Here is a 20,105-nt window from a genome sequence, read left to right on the forward strand (position 1 = left end):
AATGAATGCTAGGGTATTTATAGGGGTAGTGGAGGGAACATATGGCTGTTTGTTTAAGCATTTGTGTGGAGGAATGATGGAAAAACAGCTAGGACACATGTGAAAACTGGAATTGCACAAGGGGAGCAAAGGGAACCCACGGCATGGATGGATTTGTGCATGTGTTGGCTGATTAAGATTGTGGAAATGCAAGGGAATGCACGGGTTAGGTTTGAAGAAAAGGTGTGTGAATGGGGTAATTGAATGATTAAAGTGCATGTGGGTTGGATATTAAAGGATGGAATGTATGTGAATTAAGTTGGAAAGCTGGAATGATGAAGTGGGAGTGCACGGCATTGAGTGTTTGTTTGATGATGATGCATGTGATGGGTGGGAACAAAGGGGGAAACATGGCACAAGGGGGCTTGAATGAATGATTGAATGTGCATGTGGATTTAAAGAATGAGTGGTGGTGTAATGATGAAGTGAATGCATGTGACTTGTGAATACAAAGAGAAGGGGAAAAACTGGAAATGCTCAAGGAGTGCACGGCATTGGGGGGGGGGAAGAAATGATGGCATGAAAGTGAAGGGATTAGTGGTGCATGTGCATGTGTTTTAGGTTGTGAAAGCATGTGGATTAGGTGGAAAGAGGTGGATGTGCATGTTTGTTGAAATGCATATGTTTAAATGGTTGAAATGTGTAGATGATTATGAGTATGATAAGTGATAAGTGAATGATATGTTAAGTGATAAATGAATGATATGTGGTGAGTGATAAGTGAATGAAAGTGATAAGTGATAATAGGGCTAGTTTAAAGGGCTAGGGTTTAAGTACATAGAATGGGCCTAAAATAGGTTGGGTTGCATGGCATAATATGTTTGATTGGGCTAGAGGTTTTCCATGGCTCAAAGGATTTGTTTGATTGGGCTAGGCCCTTTGTTTGATGTCCCCAAAGAGCATACAAGGCTTCAATTTCGTCCATCCTCTTTGCTCCATGATTAAGCTATCCAATCCTTGCCCAAAAGTGCCCCAAATAGCCTCAAAATGCACTTTCTTGCTCCCTAAGCCCTTAGAACCTGAAAACACACAAAAGAAGCATAAAGGACTAAAATAACTAGAGAAACATAACGTAAATGCACGAGAACAAGCCATTTAAGTCGCATGAATATGCTTCTATCAAACTCCCCCACACTTATCTTTTGCTAGTCCTCGAGCAAAACAGAATAAAAACAAATAAACAAAACGACACTAAACACGTAAAACACAACCTACACCTTCCAAACAATCGTTTCAGGGATTTCCAATGCACATGACAAGTTAAAAATCATTATTCCCACAGAATTTAGCCATCTTTACCCTTAAGTACATTCTTAACCATAGTCACCACATACTAGTTCGCAATTAAGCATTTAAAACCATGTTTTGAATGTAGTAACATGCCTTAGAGAATTTGCTCAATTCCTTACAAGATATGCACTCGATTTTCACTTAGATTTTCTAACTACACACCCTAATCTAGTCATATGTGAGAAGATTGATGTAAACATGAAAACGAACACTCACATATATGTATCACAAAGAACGCAATTTCTGGAGTTAATAAGCATGTTTAGATATGATCTCATGAATGGAATGCTACTACTTAGACGCGAGAACCAGTGACACCATATGCTCATACCAAGTTCAAACTCCACAAATTGAAATACACAACATTCAAGATAGAAGTCAAAGGGTAGTAACGGGGCTAGGGTAATGGCTAACAATGAAAGGTGAAGGATAACAAACGTTCTTTAAGCAATAGTGAGCAAAGTATTGAATTAGGCACTTAGAATTCCCTTTAGAATGCAGAAGTCAACTTTGATCACCCAAGGGGGAATTACACAAAACTTAGGGCCATATTCAACTTTTTTGGACCCTTTCTTCAACCATCAACGCTCGTGAGTTCATTCTTACTTATTTTCACTCCTTTTTTTTTTTTTTTCTTTTCTTCTTCTTTTTCTTTTGAATCTCAAAACATAAATATAAACGTAAGAACAAACTTTTACTCCCCCACACTTATTTCCTTGCATAATGTAACTCAAAAGGAATTCATTTAAGTCATGCTCACTATACTTTAAGAACAAGGGTATAGGAAAGTCCTACTCTAGGCTAGGTAAGGGGTGATGTGGTTAGCAAAGAAAATAGGCTAAACAAGGCTCAACGGGGGTAAAACTTACAACGAATACGAAATATGGGAAGTAAGGCTATTTGGCTATGGTGGCAACTACACAACTTCATCTTGATATATGTTATGCAATTCAATGTCATGCTTTGAATGAAACGGATATAAGTTCTAGCATTTAGTTCTATCATGATACAATTGCATTCTAAGTAGTAACCAAGCAAAGAATAATGAGATCATGCAACGACTTAAGAAAACAAGAAATCACAAATTATAACTCTCCAAAGAAGGTAATGGCTCGAGTCTCACAGGGATGTAGCGTTATTTATGAGTTTCTTCCTTCAAGCATGTTACAAAAACGAATTTTTCTTTTATGATTGCATGTGAAGTCATACATTATAACCATAACCAAGCATATACCAAGAGTAAATCAAACTTTCATCCATGTTTATAACTCTCTTTAACAGTCATGCAATTACAAACCAAATCCTTGTCATTGTGTTGGAAGGTACCCTAAGACACAAACACACAAAAACGACTCAAAACACTCTTTTTAGGCTTTTCAAAACATGTTTTTCAAATTTTTATGTGATTTTCGGAGTTATAAAACAAAACACACTAAAACACTCTAAAACAATTTAAAAACAACTTAAACACATTTAAAACAGCAAGGAACAACACTTGAAGTTATGAGTGATAAAATTCAACGAATTTGCATCAACATACTTAGTTACCCCCCCCACACTTAAATCAAACATTGTCCTCAATGTTTTAAGCATAGATTCACACAAAGCATAAGTAAATACACAAAAAGCACTTAAACATACTAAACATGGCAAAATGTAATTAACAAAGAGAAGAGTTTAGGGACGCAAATCTGGTTATGGAGTGTAAATTCCATCTTCTCTTTGTTGATTGCATTGAGGCTTGATCTTGATGATTCCACAGGCTTACTCTCGAACTGTTTCTGCCCATCGTTGATTTTCCTTTGTGCTACTTCTTGAACTGGGCAGCAGGATGGTTCTTTTGGTCTTCCCCGAAGGTCTGAGCTTACTCCTTTGGTCTGTTTCTTTGTTCAATCTTTCCAATTCGTATTGAAAAGGGTTGGAGGATAACTCAGCCTATGTTTGTCTCCACATGCTTCAATGTATCATTTTCACTTGCCTTACTCGCTCCCCTTTGCAGAAGTGGTCCGTTCTCTGGAAGTGTATCAACCGTTGAAGATGACTACTCGAGAGCAACGCTAGGTAAGCAATCAGGAATAGATTCCAGGCAGTTGGCTCCAGAATGGAAGACTGACTCCAAGTGCCGGCTGATTGCTTCTTTTACTTTGCCATGCGAGTAAGAACAAGGACAAAGAAAAAGACAGGGAAAGAGCATGATATGAGATACTTTTGCTTTTGACCTTGATGATATGAGATACCTTTGCTTTTGAAGAAACGGTGAATGAATCAGCACATGTATTTGTTGTGCTGTTTCCTCCTGGGTCATCTGTACTCCAGACATCTGGTATCATCTTTGGGGAAGAAGAAAGAATTGAGTATTTCGAAAGGCTTTGCTGGGAGTGCGCCCTCAGAGGTGAGGGAGAGTTGGGCATTTTCTTCAGGTTTGCCCTGCCATAAAAGACGAAGGTCGACATATATAGAGATAATAGCAAGTGGTGGTACTTTTTACCTTTGTCGACAAACGTTTTGATCCCGCAACTCCGGCTTTTTGAAATAGTGGCGCCTCTTCGATCTTTGAATACGCCTCTTCGATTTCTGAGCAGGCGCCCCTTCGATTTCTGGACGACGCCCCTTCGCTTTCTGAACGACACGTGGTAGTGCAGATGCGGCTCCTTTTGACAAAGCTGCACGCGTTTTCTGAAGCAGAGAAAGCGTCGCCGAACTTTGCGCTTGTCGGCTAAAGATGTGTAGTTGCGATGATGGCCTCCACGTGTTTTCAGCTTTGTCAGAAATCTTTTGACAAAGTTGAACGCGTCTTCTGAAAAGCCGAGAATGCGTCGCCTAAATTACGCCGGAAATTCCGGTTTTTTGAATTGGTGGACGCGTCGCCTTGGCTTCTTATAGAGCTATCGATCACCACAACAAACACACTCTGAAGAATTCCCATTCTTGAAAATCGACTCCGACCCTTTGAAAATTTACTCCATCAACCCCTATCTTTGAACACCTTTGAAAAAATGGCAAACTCATCGAACCTTAGCTTGGAATTGAGCCTTAGCAGTGATACGGGCGCGCCGCGTCAAGGTAACGTATGGCGCCCTTCTTTTTTATCTTCTAACGGTCCTCTTTCAGGTGAAGACTCTGTGATGCAGGACGCCACAACAGCTACAATAGTAGCTAGGAACCTCCTCACTCCAAAAGATAGCAGGCTGCTGTCAGGACGGTCCAATGAGTTGGCCGTTCAAGAGTCCCTCGCACTTAGTGTTCAGTGTGCGAGCTCTGTGTCCAACATGGGCCAACGCCTGCTTGCTCGGTCCCGCCAAGTGGAATCGTTGATGGCAGAGGTGGAAAGTCTTAAGCAGGAAATCAAACAGCTTAAGTACGAAAATAGAAGTTTGCATGTGCTTGCAAATAACTATTCGGCGGGCATGAAGAGGAAGCTTGATGAGCTGCAAGAATCTGAGGGTCGAATTCACAATGACCGTCAAAGGCTTGCGTCTTATCTCCAGAGGCACCTTTTTCCTGGGTCATCCAGCGTTTGGCCAAGTATTGAGGCCTGGAATGCTCTAGCTCCGATGCCTTCCGCTCCGATGCCTTCCGCTTCAATGCCTCCTGCTTTTATGCCTTCTGCTCCTATGCCTTCCGCTTCTATTCCTTCTGCTTCGACGCCTCGTAGTGGGGCTTCACGTAAACATCCTCTGTGAAGGCTCCATCTTTCTGCCATGTTTAGATACAATTGTAATTTATCGAAAAAATCAATGAACAAGCTTTGTTTTATTTACTGTATTGGGTTGCCTCCCAAGTAGCGCTTTCTTTTAAGTCTTGCAGCCGGACGAGTACTCTCTTCAATCTTCATTTGAGCCCACGGAATGGAAAGGAATGTCTTCCACCACTTGCCCCACACTTTGCTCGTAATATGGCTTCAACCGATGCCCGTTCACCTTGAATTCTACGCCATTCCTTAAGCTTTTTATGTGGACTGCACCATAAGGTAAAACGTTAGTAACAACAAACGGGCCAATCCATTTAGAACGCAACTTACCAGGAAACAAACGTAGGCGAGAGTTGAAAAGTAACATTTTCTGCCCAACTGTGAAGGTCTTGGTTCGAATCATTTTATCATGGAATGCTTTGGTCTTGGCTTTGTACATCCGGGCATTCTCATAGGCTTCATTCCGAATCTCCTCAAGTTCATTCAATTGGAGCTTTCTATGAACTCCCGCTGCATCTATGTCCATGTTGAAAGTCTTCACGGCCCAATGTGCCTTGTGCTCTAACTCTACGGGCAAATGACATGGCTTACCATAGACGAGCCGAAAAGGTGACATCCCAATGGGTGTTTTGTACGCCGTACGATATGCCCACAGTGCATCATCTAAACGTAAGCTCCAATCCCTCCTTGTTGGTCCAACGGTCTTCTCCAAAATTTGTTTGATTTCTCGGTTAGACACCTCGGCTTGGCCATTTGTTTGAGGATGGTAAGGTGTGGAGACCTTATGGTTGACATGGTACTTTCTTAGCAACGCCTCAATGGTCCGATTGCAAAAGTGAGACCCTCCATCACTTATGATTACTCTCGGCATTCCAAACCTAGCAAAAATGTTAGTTTTCACGAAATCTGCAACCACCTTAGAATCGTTAGTACGGGTGGCTTTTGCTTCCACCCATTTAGAAACATAATCAACGGCTAGCAAGATATAAGTGAAACCATAAGATGGAGGGAAAGGGCCCATGAAATCAATGCCCCAAACATCAAAAATTTCAACATTAAAGACAGGGGTTTGCGGCATTTGGTCCTTGGTACCTATGTTACCCATTCGTTGGCAACGATCACAAGACATACAAAAGGTTCTAGCATCCCTAAATATAGTCGGCCAATAAAAACCACACTCTAGAACCTTGAGGGCAGTGCGTTGTGTGCCAAAATGACCACCACATGCATATGTGTGACAAAAGCTTAGAATTGAGTGAAATTCAGAATCATGCACACATCTACGTACAATTTGATCTGAGCAATACTTCCACAAATAAGGGTCATCCCAAACATAGAAACGTGCATCATTTTTAAGCTTATCACGTTGGTGCTTGTTTAGTTCATTTGGAAATTGTTTAGCCACCAAGTAATTCACTAAATCTGCATACCATGGTTCACTTACCTCAATGGATAGCAGCTGCTCATCGGGAAAAGTTTCAGGGATAGGTACGGCATGTTCATGCTTCTCGTGGATCATTGGGCTTAAATGGTCAGCCACTACATTCTCGCTTCCTTTCTTATCCCGGATTTCAATATCAAATTCTTGAAGAAGAAGAATCCAACGGATAAGCCTCGGCTTTGCTTCCTTTTTCGTGATCAAGTACCTCAAAGCTGCATGATCAGAATAAACGATTACTTTAGTACCAATTAAATATGAACGGAATTTATCTAAAGCAAAAACCACAGCTAGAAGTTCTTTTTCCATCGTGGAGTAGTTCAATTGGGCATCATTGAGAGTCCGAAAGGCATAGTATATGACATGCGGCCGCTTGTCTCTTCTTTGTCCTAGAACAGCTCCTAATGCATAGTCGGATGCATCGCACATGAGCTCGAACGGAAGGCTCCAATCTGGAGGTACAATAATGGGGGCCGAGACTAGCTTCTCCTTGAGTTGGTTAAATGCCGAATTACACTCTTCATCAAACTTGAATGGCACATCTTTTTGAAGCAATCGGCAAAGAGGGTTGGACATCTTGGAGAAGTCCTTGATAAAACGCCTATAGAACCCTGCATGGCCAAGAAACGAACGTACCTCTCTAACCGAAGTAGGAGAGGGTAAGTGACGTACAAGGTCTATTTTCGATTTATCTACTTCAATTCCTTTTTCTGAAACAATATGTCCTAAAACTATACCTTGTTTCACCATAAAGTGACATTTCTCCCAATTCAAGACAAGGTTAGTTTCAACACATCGTTTCAAAATTAAGGTTAGATTATCCAAGCAATTATCAAATGAACTCCCAAACACACTGAAATCATCCATGAAAACCTCAATGATCTTTTCAACAAAATCGGAAAATATACTTACCATACACCTTTGGAAAGTGGCCGGTGCGTTGCATAAGCCAAATGGCATGCGACGATAAGCAAATGTTCCAAAGGGACATGTGAATGTGGTCTTCTCTTGATCATCCGGGGCTATCACAATTTGGTTATATCCAGAGTATCCATCAAGAAAACAGTAAAAGGCATGACCGGCTAACCTTTCGAGCATCTGGTCGATGAATGGCAAAGGAAAGTGATCTTTCCTAGTCATGGCATTTAGCTTCCGGTAATCGATACATACTCGCCATCCAGTCTGAATGTGTGTAGGTATGAGCTCATTCTCATCATTCTTGATAACAGTTACTCCGGACTTCTTGGGAACGACTTGAACTGGAGAGACCCAACGGCTATCGGAGATAGGGTAGATCACTCCGCAATCCAAAAGCTTGATTATTTCCTTCTTCACCACTTCCATCATCGGAGGGTTGAGACGACGTTGAGCCTCTCGGGATGGCTTAGTCCCCTCCTCAAGAAGTATACGGTGCATGCATGTGGTAGGGCTTATTCCTTTAATGTCGGCCAAAGTCCACCCTATGGCCGTTTTGTGTTCTCGCAGCACCCTCACAAGCTTCTCCTCCTCCATTGCCGTGAGACTTGATGAAATGATGACGGGCAATGTTTCGCCTTCTCCCAAAAACACATACTTCAAATGGTCCGGCAACGGCTTAAGTTCAAGCGATGGTGCCTGAACAACAGAAGGTAGCATCTTAGTGGAAACTGAATTTGAAAGTGAGAGTGGAACCTTACCATATTGTTGTGGCAATGACTCAAGGGCTGCCACAACCTCAATTATTTCTTCACTAGAACCCATGGCAAAGAATTCCTCCTCCTTGCCGTGGCCTTGATTTGGCCCAATTCCTTCATTTTTGCACTCTATGGCCTTAGTGATGGTTGTTTCCAGGGCGTCCTCGTTCAATTCTTCAAGGTATACCTGCGCCAAAGAATCGATAACATCAATGGAAAAACAAGAATGGTCATCAACGGGATATCTCATAGTTTCAGAAATATTAAAATCAATCACTTCCCCATCGAATTCCATTGTCAAGGTGCCTTTGTATACATCAATCTTCGTTCGGGCCGTCTTCATGAATGGCCTACCAAGGAGAATCGGCAAAGATGTAGAATGGGCTGAATCCTCCATGTCTAGGACGTAGAAATCAGCCGGAAAAATTAAATGGTTCACCTGCACAAGCACATCTTCCAAAACTCCTTTTGGATACGCGTTAGAACGATCGGCCAATTGTATAATTACACCATCTTGTTTTAATTCACCCAAATTCATAGATGCATAAATAGAATAAGGCATGACATTTATGGATGCACCTAAATCAAGCATGGCATGTTCAAAACGATTATGTCCAATCACACAAGGAATCGTGAAACTACCGGGGTCTTTGCACTTGGTAGGCAGTTTACGTTGCAAAACAGCGGACACATTCTCGCTTACCTTCACTACCTCTTTGTTTGCCCTTCTTCTCTTTGTATTGCATAGGTCCTTGAGGAATTTAGCATACTTTGGAACCTGTTTGATTGCATCGAGAAGCGGTATGTTCACTTGCACCTTCCGGAACGTTTCAAGAATGTCCTTCTCGCTTTCTTCCTTTTTTTCTTGCATGAACCTGCGAGGAAAAGGTACATTGGGCAGATTAGGACGTGAAGTACATGAATTTGAACTTAAATTACCTGATTTGGCTGAGTTAGGATGATTGGGGGCCTGCGGCATTGGGTTTTTCACCCTTACCGTGGGTGAGCTAGACACTTCCTCAGGTTGTGTCGTCTCTTCATCTACTTTCTGGGCAGATTTGGGATTGTTTGGCTCGGTCCCAACTTCTTTTCCACCCCTTAGGGTGATGGCCTTGGCGGATTCGAATCCTCCCTTTGGATTGACTGTGGTTGAGCTAGGAAGCTTTCCTTGCTCTCTAATCTGTCCAAGGAACTCAGAAATCTGCCCTATTTGTTTCTTCATATCCATCATCTCCTTCTCGTTATTTGCTATCCGGTTGTTTTGATTTTGCAACCCCTGCGAAATAGAGGTTAGTAATTGCATAGCTTGATCACTTTCCAAGGACGTACCTGAATGAGATGATGCCGAAGGTTGTTGGGGTTGTTGGGGTTGTTGGGGGGCATACGGCTTGGAATAAAAACCAGGGGGGTTTGGCCTAAATCCTCCTTGTTGGGCAGCTTGTTGTGGCTCCCTCCATTTGAAGTTTGGATGGTCCCTCCATCCGACATTGTAAGTGTTCGAGTATGGGTTGTTTTGATTTTGTCCTTGGAAACCAATTGCATTGGCAGATTCCCACCCACCATTCTCGATTAGTTGAGGGCACTTGTCGGATGGATGCCCTTGAATTGAGCACACGCCACAAACTTGGTGTTCTTGTGCTTTTGGACCAATCACAACCTGAGAAACAAGAGAAGTAAGATTAGCAAGTTGTGATTGAATTTCAGAAATAGCACTCACCTCATTTACACTTTGTTGCCGTGGGGCTTCCCTTTGGCCCACTCCTTCATATTGTTGAGCGTTGAGCACTCGGTTGGCTATGAGAATCTTGGCATCCCTTGGTGTTTTGTCCACCAATGCTCCTCCCGCTGATGCATCAAGCATTTGACGTTCGATAGGAAGGAGGCCCTCATAGAAATATTGAAGGAGAAGTTCCTCCTTCATTTGATGTTGAGGACATGAAGCTACAAGGCCCTTGAAGCGCTCATAATAAGCCGGGAATGTCTCACCATGATTCTGTTGAATACCACTAATTTTCTTCCGTAGGAGAATCACTCTCGAAGTAGGGAAGAATTTCTCCAAGAAAGCACGCTTCATACTCTCCCACGAAGTCACAGTTCCCGGGGCTAGTTCGTAGAGCCAATCTTTGGCCTTGTCCATAAGTGAAAATGGAAAGGCCTTCATCTTCAATATACTCCCATCCACATTGACGGGGGTCATGCTCGAACAAACCACCTCGAACTCCTTCAAGTGTTTGTTGGGGTCTTCCATAGACAAGCCATGGAACTTCGGAATATGGTGTAACAAACTGGATTTGAGTTCAAACACCTCAGTCTTCCCCTCTGCAGCCGTGGGGTATTGGATACAAAGAGGCAATGCATTATCCAAACCCGAGGCCAAAAGCTCCTTGATGGTTCTATTATCTGCTGCCATGGCTTGTTCTTCTTCAAAAATCTGATCCGTGGGCTTTTCTTCTACACCTACTTTGTCTTCTTCAAGCCCAGGTTGTGGTGGAGGTTGTGGTGGCTCTTGTTGACTCCTCGTTCTCCTCAAAGTGCGTTCAAAATCACCGTCAAAGTCGGAGATGTTCTCTATAATAGGCCGAGAGCTACGAGTCATACACAGTACCTAAAAAACAAGGAAACAAACAAACTAAGAATCTGAAATAAGAATGCACGAAAAACAAAAAAAAATATAAAAATAAAGACAAGGGATTAGCAAAATTGCTAATCCCCGGCAACGGCGCCAAAAATTTGATGTGAGAATTACTTGACACTCAAATTAAACCCTCGTTTGACAATTGTAGTAGAATGGATAAGTGAGGGATCGTTCTAGACCGGGGATTAGGAGGGCTTGCTAAAACCTTCTAAATTGACTTAAAAACATAAAAACTAAATTAAAACAGATTTAAGACACTTGGGGACAAGGAAATAAAAAAGGGGGTTTTAGTTTTGACGAAGTTGAAATAAACAAACAAAATGCAAAAATGGACAGATTGTAAACAAGTGTTGTGAAACAAGATGGTTGGTGAATTAGCTAGAGGTTCTTTCTCCACACATGATATTTATGAATCAATTTCCAGTTATTCCTTCATTGAATTATGAACGACAATGCCCCAAATTAACCGTGACATCACTAGTTAACCCTCAGATTTTCCTTATATTATTGGATTGGATGGCATCATTCGACAACCCAAAACATTCTCAAAAGTTCCCTATATGTCATCATAATAGAGATACAATCGAAGATCATTAAGAATAATGAAAACCATAAGCATTGACAAAGCATTTGCAACTATGACATCATGTTACTCATGCTAAGAATTAAACTTAACGCGATCGTGACAAGCGACCTTCACTACTTTCAAGTATAAGTTAGTAACGATTATGTGAAACCTTCTTAAACTTTAGCCACATATTCATGCATGCTAATTAAGTGTTGACCCTCAATCAACAAACACAAATAAGTTAATCATCAAATAGTTAAGCCAATTGCATTCACGAATCAAGAGTTCATAACCGGAATTCATCAATTCATATCACATAAATAATCATGGTATTGAAATCACCCCTAGCCAAAAAGGGTTTAGTTCCTCATAACTTTGAAATCAAAGAAACACCTAAACATTCCAACAACTCAAACTTGAATTGTATGAACGTTTAGGCACTCTTCTCTTCCATTCCTCATACGTACAAAACAAAGAGAATTAAAATGAAACATTGAAATCAAAGAATCACCTAAACATTCCAACAACTCAAACTTGAATTGTATGAACGTTTAGGCACTCTTCTCTTCCTCGTTGTTGTAGCACAAGGTTTAAGGATAGGTTGTGTGATGGTATGAAGTGTTTTGGAGGAATGGGAAGTGGTTGAATAGTGGCTGCAATGGAGGAGAAAAACTGCACAGAAATGGAAGGGGAAGTGTTTGTGTTGTGTGTTTTGTATGAAAAATGAGATATCCATGAATGAATGAATGCTAGGGTATTTATAGGGGTAGTGGAGGGAACATATGGCTGTTTGTTTAAGCATTTGTGTGGAGGAATGATGGAAAAACAGCTAGGACACATGTGAAAACTGGAATTGCACAAGGGGAGCAAAGGGAACCCACGGCATGGATGGATTTGTGCATGTGTTGGCTGATTAAGATTGTGGAAATGCAAGGGAATGCACGGGTTAGGTTTGAAGAAAAGGTGTGTGAATGGGGTAATTGAATGATTAAAGTGCATGTGGGTTGAATATTAAAGGATGGAATGTATGTGAATTAAGTTGGAAAGCTGGAATGATGAAGTGGGAGTGCACGGCATTGAGTGTTTGTTTGATGATGATGCATGTGATGGGTGGGAACAAAGGGGGAAACATGGCACAAGGGGGCTTGAATGAATGATTGAATGTGCATGTGGATTTAAAGAATGAGTGGTGGTGTAATGATGAAGTGAATGCATGTGACTTGTGAATACAAAGAGAAGGGGAAAAACTGGAAATGCTCAAGGAGTGCACGGCATTGGGGGGGGGGGGGAAGAAATGATGGCATGAAAGTGAAGGGATTAGTGGTGCATGTGCATGTGTTTTAGGTTGTGAAAGCATGTGGATTAGGTGGAAAGAGGTGGATGTGCATGTGAGTTGAAATGCATATGTTTAAATGGTTGAAATGTGTAGATGATTATGAGTATGATAAGTGATAAGTGAATGATATGTTAAGTGATAAATGAATGATATGTGGTGAGTGATAAGTGAATGAAAGTGATAAGTGATAATAGGGCTAGTTTAAAGGGCTAGGGTTTAAGTACATAGAATGGGCCTAAAATAGGTTGGGTTGCATGGCATAATATGTTTGATTGGGCTAGAGGTTTTCCATGGCTCAAAGGATTTGTTTGATTGGGCTAGGCCCTTTGTTTGATGTCCCCAAAGAGCATACAAGGCTTCAATTTCGTCCATCCTCTTTGCTCCATGATTAAGCTATCCAATCCTTGCCCAAAAGTGCCCCAAATAGCCTCAAAATGCACTTTCTTGCTCCCTAAGCCCTTAGAACCTGAAAACACACAAAAGAAGCATAAAGGACTAAAATAACTAGAGAAACATAACGTAAATGCACGAGAACAAGCCATTTAAGTCGCATGAATATGCTTCTATCATTTTCCGACCCAATGATATAATTGGAGTGAATTTGAACCACGGTGATCAAGAACTTAGTAAGCATGTATTGCGTGAAATTCTTATTCTCTTGTTAGTTTTGTACATATTTAATCATCTTTGAAAAACCAAAAGCACATAGCCTTGTTGATGTGAAACTAAAACATGATTTAAAGCTTCATATGTGAACATAGTGACCATATACAACCTATGTGAGTTTTTGAGCCTATTGAAAGTGTGTGCATTTTTCATACACTCCTATTCTTTCATGTGTGATGAACTTATGTGACTTACATCTCTAGAACTTGCATAACGATCTTTCAAATGTTTGTCATTGATTGCATGAACTTGAAAAGGATAGAGGCATTAGGTTTATCACCATGGCCCAAATAAGCATGTTTCCTAAAGAAAAATGATATCATTAGATTGCCAATTTGAGCCGTATATGTTGAGCCTTTTATTTCTTATCACCAGATATGTCTGCCCTTATACCTTAAACATTTTTCATTACCCTTTCCAAGCTAGCTAGTGAGCAATGTGAGATTGTCTTATGAGAAATGTTTGTGAAGTATTTTGAAGGAGTTTGGCAAAAGAATAAGTGTGGGGGTATTTCATGTTTGTATTTAGTTATGTGCGAAAATTGGTTTATACAAAAAAAAAAAAAAAAAAAAAAAAAAAAAAAAAAGAAGAAGAAGAAGAAGAAGAAAAGAAAAAGAAAAATTGTATACAAAGCAAATAAAAAGTTTAGGGATGTGATTGGAGGTATTAGTAGAGTGGTTGGAGAGCTTGAGTTCTTATAAATCTCAATAAGAGGATTGCTTGCAATGTAGCTTGGAACTTGTGTTTACCTATCCTTTCATTTCTATAACCCTCTCCCTAATGATAGGAGCATATTCATGCGACTTAAATGGCTTGTTCTCGTACATTTACGTTATGTTTCTTTAGTTATTTTAGTTCTTTATGCTTCTTTTGTGTGTTTTCAGGTTCTAAGGGCTTAGGGAGTAAGAAAATGCATTTTGAGGCCATTTGGAGCATTTTTGGGCATGGATTGGATAGCTTATACATGGAGCCAAGAGGATGGACGAATTTGAAGGCCTTGTATTCACTTTGGACATAAAACAAAGGGCCTAGCCCATTCTCTCTTATTCTCTCCCTTATAGCCATGCAAAGAACCATCAATTCCATCAAAAACAATCCATCAATTCACATGCAAAACCACCATTAACACACATGCACCCAAACAAAGCCAACCTAGCTAACCCTACATGCATTCTTTATTCACTCTTCATCATTGCATTCATTCTCCAAACACTTTCATTAATTAAAACACATTTGCACATCCACTCATTCTTTCCCCAAAGCCGTGCATTCCCAATCCCTTTCCAACATTACACATGCATTTCAAACCTTTCAACACCCTTTAATCATCCCCCTTTAAGTTATGATTTTATTTCCTAACCCTACATGCATTAATTATTAGCATCTTCACATGCATTCACACACACTTTACACATTCAAACAACATCCATGCCGTGGCTTCCCCTTTGAAATTCCAGCTTTCCACAACTTTTCCTAGCTATTTTATTACATACATTCCCCCTTCATTATTCCAATCACATGCACCCATATTCATTCATTCCCTCCTAGCTACAATATTCCCTCTTTCCTTCCTTCATTCACCTATAAATAAGCATCCATTACACCTCAATTCTCATCATCTCATTTCATACACAACACACCACAAACACTTCCATTCCTTCTCTTTGCCGTGAGTCCCCTTAGAATCCAAAACCATCTTTCCATTTCCATCACTCCTCACTCCATTCCACATTTCCATAATCCCCCAAACCTCACCTTAGACCTTGTGCTACAACAACGAGGAAGAGAAGAGGACCTAAACGTTCATACAATTCAAGTTTGAGTTGTTGGAATGTTTAGGTGATTCTTTGATTTCAATGTTTCATTTTAATTCTCTTTGTTTTGTACGTATAAGGAATGGAAGAGAAGAGTGCCTAAACGTTCATACAATTCAAGTTTGAGTTGTTGGAATGTTTAGGTGTTTCTTTGATTTCAACGTAATGAGGAACTAAAACCCCCTTTAGCTAGGGGGTGATTCGAAATAAATGTTTATGCTTGCATTTTGATTTGATTACTTCTAATTGCGTTTCATAAGTTGTGAATTCAATTTGTTTAACCGTTTGATTGATAACTTATTTATGTATGTTATTGAGAATGCGCGCTTAATTTTCATGCATGAATATGACGCTAGAATATAAGTGAGTTTCACCTAATCGTTATGAACTTATATTCACAAGTAGTGGAGGTTGCTTATAAACAATCGCGTTAAATGAATTCTTGGCACGAGTTTCATGCGTATTCCATAGTAACGAATGCCTCGTCAACACTTATAGTTTTCATAATACTTAATGATCTTTGATTGTATCTTTATTGTGCTGTTCACGTAAAGGACTTTTGGAGAATGTAGTGAATTGCGTTGCGCTAACCCATCCAATTCATTAACTTAAGGAAAACTTGACGGTTAATTTAAGCGGACCTAATTGACCCGGGGTGATGAGTTTCATAATTTATTAAAATGCAATTGGAAATCTTTTTATTATGCAAGTGTAACATGTATGGAGATGAACCCCTTAGCTATTCTATCATCCATTCATTCCATTTCATCAATTCCATATTTACATTCTGTTTTAATTTGTTCATTTAATTTAATTTCGTATAAACTTAAATCCCCCTTTACTTTAATGTCAATTTAGTTAGAAATCATTTTAGTTTGTGTTTTTAAAAGCATTTTGAGTCTTTGGTTTGTCTTAGTGTTTTAAAGATTAGTTTTGCATTCTTTGAGTCTAGTATAGTGTTTTATATTGTTTTTACGTTTTTGAGTCAGTTTCCAAGAGATTAACAATCCCTCCTAATCCCCGGTCCAGAACGATCCCTCACTTATCCATTCTACTACAATTGTCAAACGAGGGTTTAATTTGAGTGTCAAGTAATTTTCGCATCAAATTTTGGCTCCGTTGCCGGGGATTAGAAAATTTGCTAATCCCTTGGATTGTTTGTTTCTGTTATGTATTTTAGATTTAGTTTTTTTTTTTATTTGTGTTTTGTTTGTTGAATTCAAGTACTAGATGGCACTTGATAATGCTTCTCTTTTGTCACAACTCATGGAAAGGTCCCAAATGCAAAGAGTTGATATATTTAATCTTCAATCAAGGAATAACGTGTTTTCCAATACTTACAATTCGGATTGGAGTGATCATTCAAACTCTATGTGGTGGGAACCTCAAAATGCTCAACAAGGAGGATATTGGCAGCCACCACAACCTCATATTCAATATGCCCAACCAAATTTAAGTTCGTCAATAAATTATAATCAAAAGCTTGATGAATTAATTTGTTTGGTGCAGGGCTTACAAAATCAAGACAATGAGGCTCAACAAGAAGGATATTGGCAGCCGTATAAAGAGTTCTATTCAACGTCTATGCAGCCACCACAACCTGCCCAAAGTAATGTAGGTAATTCAAATGATAATGATACGATTTTTCAATTACTTACTACTCTGGAAAAGCAAATTGGGCAGATAGCGGAGTTCGAAGGACAATTTTGCGACCAAGGCGAACTCCCTAGTTCAACCATTGCAAATCAGAAGGGAGAATTTGAAACCACCAATGCTTTCATGTTGAGAAGTGACAAGGAGGTTGGAACGGACCCTCAACCATCAAAATCAAATCACAAGGAAGAGGAATACACCCAACCCACGGAAAGGGTGGAAACACCTTTGCCGGAGGCACCTATTGCTCCTATGCCATCTAATACAGGTATGGTTGTTCCAAATTTCATTATTTTTAACCCCGTTCTAACAAGTATCCCTATTCCTTGCAGATTCATGACTTCCAAGGAAGAAGAAGGTGAAAAAGACATCTTGGAAGCCCTTCCAAAGGTGACAAGTAGGGAATGTCATGAATTCATCAAAGAGGACGTTCTTGAAACCACAAAATCCAAAGAAGTTAAATTTGATGACATTGGACAAGTAATAACCATCACTTGCAATCTGGCCAAGTCCAATATCCCTGAAACTTTCAAATGAGTGGTATTTGTCATTGAGTTCTTGTCGGACAAAACAAGTAAGTATTTTTTTCCAAATTCCATTAGATTTTATACTAACTTGCTATTTTTTTTGAATCAGGCACCTACACTAGAATTCAAACCAATGCCGGTTCACTTCAAGTATCACCTTCCATTCAAGGACCAATTCCATGCCGTTTGATTTTATTTATGTTAATAAAAAATAAAAAAAAAATATAAAAAAAAAAAAATATATATATATATATAAAAAAAAAGAAAAAAAAAAGAAAGATACTAAACATAGAGAAAGGTGGAGCTTCACAAAGGTTGTTTACGTGAAGCCCCACTACGAGGCGCAGAAGCGGAAGGCGCAGAAGCGGGAGGCATAGAAGCGGGAGGCATCGGAGCGGAAGCCATCGGAGCGGGAGACATCGGAGCTAGAGCATTCCAGGCCTCAATACTTGGCCAAGCGCTGGATGACCCAGGAAAAAGGTGCCTCTGGAGATAAGACGCAAGCCTTTGACGGTCACTGTGAATTTGACCCTCAGATTCTTGCAGCTCATCAAGCTTCCTCTTCATCCCCGACGAATAGTTATTTGCAAGCACATGCAAACTTCTATTCTCATACTTAAGCTGCTGGATCTCTTGCTTAAGTCTTTCCACCTCTGCCATCAACGATTCCACTTGGCGGGACCGAGCAAGCAGGCGTAGGCCCATGTTGGACACAGAGCTCGCACACTGAACACTAAGTGCGAGGGACTCTTGAACGGCCAACTCATCGGACCGTCCTGACAGCAGCCTACTATCCTTCGGAGTGAGGAGATTCTTAGCTACTATTGTAGCTGTTGTGGCGTCCTGCATCACAGAGTCTTCACCTGAAAGAGGACCGTTAGAAGATAAAAAAGAAGGGCGCCACACATTACCTTGACGGGGCGCAACCGGATCGCTGCTGAGACTCAAATCTAAGCTAAGGTTCGATGAGTTTGCCATTTTCTTTCAAAAGTGTTCAAAGAGAAGGAGTGGATGGAGTTAAATTTCGAAGGGCCGGAGACAATTTTCAAGAATGGGAGTTCTTCAGAGTGTGTATGTTGGCGGTGATCGATAGCTCTATAAAAAGCCAAGGCGACGCGTCCACCGATTCAAAGAGCCGGATTTTCCGGCGTAAGTTAGGCGACGCTCCCTCGACTTTTCAGAAAACGCGTTCAACTTTGTCAAAAGATTTCTGACAAAGCTGAAAACACGTGGAGGCCATCATCGCAACTACACGTCTTTAGCCGACAAGCGCAAAGTTCGGCGACACTTTCACTGCTTTTCTGAAAATGCGTGCAGCTTTGTCAAAAGGAGCCGCATCTGCACTACCACGTGTCGTTCAGAAAGCGAAGGGGCGCCTACTCAGAAATCGAAGAGGCGTATTCAAAGATCGAAGAGGCGCCACTATTTCAAAAAGCCGGAATTGCGGGATCAAAACGTTTGTCGACAAGGGTAAAAAGTACCACCACTTGATATTATCTCTATATATGTCGACCTTCGTCTTTTATGGCAGGGCAAACCTGAAGAAAATGCCCAACTCTCCCTCACCTCTGAGGGCGCACTCCCAGCAAAACCTTTCGAAATACTCAATTCTTTCTTCTTCCCCAAAGATGATACCAGATGCCTGGAGTACATATGACCCAGGAGGAAGCAGCACAACAAATACATGTGCTGATTCATTCACCGCTTCTTCAAAAGAAAAGGTATCTCATATCATCAAGGTCAAAAGCAAAAGTATCTCATATCATGCTCTTTCCCTGTCTTTTTCTTTGTCCTTGTTCTTACTCGCATGGCAAAGTAAAAGAAGCAATCAGCCGGCACTTGGAGTCAGTCTTCCGATCTGGAGCCAACTGCCTGGGATCTATTCCTGATTGCTTACCTAGCGTTGCTCTCGAGTAGTCATCTTCAACGGTTGATACACTTCCGGAGAAGGGACCACTTCTGCAAAGGGGAGCGAGTAAGGCAAGTGAAAATGATACATTGAAGCATGTGGAGACAAACATAGGCTGAGTTATCCTCCAACCCTTTTCAATACGAATTGGAAAGATTGAACAAAGAAACAGACCAAAAGGGTAAGCTCAGACCTTCGGGGGAGACCAAAAGAACCATCCTGCTGCCCAGTTCAAGAAGTAGCACAAAGGAAAATCAACGATGGGCAGAAACCAGTTCAAGAGTAAGCCTGTGGAATCACAAAGATCAAAAGCCTCAATGCAATTACCAAGGAGAAGATGAAATTTACACTCTATAACCAGATTTGCGTCTCTAAACTCTTCTCTTTGTTAATTACATTATGCCATGTTTAGTATGTTTAAGTGCTTTTTGTGTATTTACTTATGCTTTGTGTGAATCTATGCTTAAAACATTGAGGACAATGTTTGATTTAAGTGTGGGGGGGTAACTAAGTATGTTGATGCAAATTCGTTGAATTTTATCACCCATAACTTCAAGTGTTGTTCCTTGCTGTTTTAAATGTTTTTAAGGTGTTTTTAAACTGTTTTAGCGTGTTTTGTTTTATAACTCCGAAAATCACATAAAAATTTGAAAAACAATTTTTTTGAAAAGCCTAAAAAGAGTGTTTTGAGTTGTTTTTGTGTCTTAGGGAACCTTCCAACGTTATGATGAGGATTTGGTTTGTAATTGCATGACTGTTAAAAAGAGTTATAAACATGGATGAAAGTTTGATTTACTCTTGGTATATGTTTAGTTATGGTTATAATGTATGACTTCACATGCAATCATAAAAGAAAAAAAAAAAAT

The sequence above is a fragment of the Pyrus communis genome, chromosome 5 (assembly GCF_963583255.1).
Source record: "Pyrus communis chromosome 5, drPyrComm1.1, whole genome shotgun sequence".
Lineage (NCBI taxonomy): Eukaryota > Viridiplantae > Streptophyta > Magnoliopsida > Rosales > Rosaceae > Pyrus > Pyrus communis.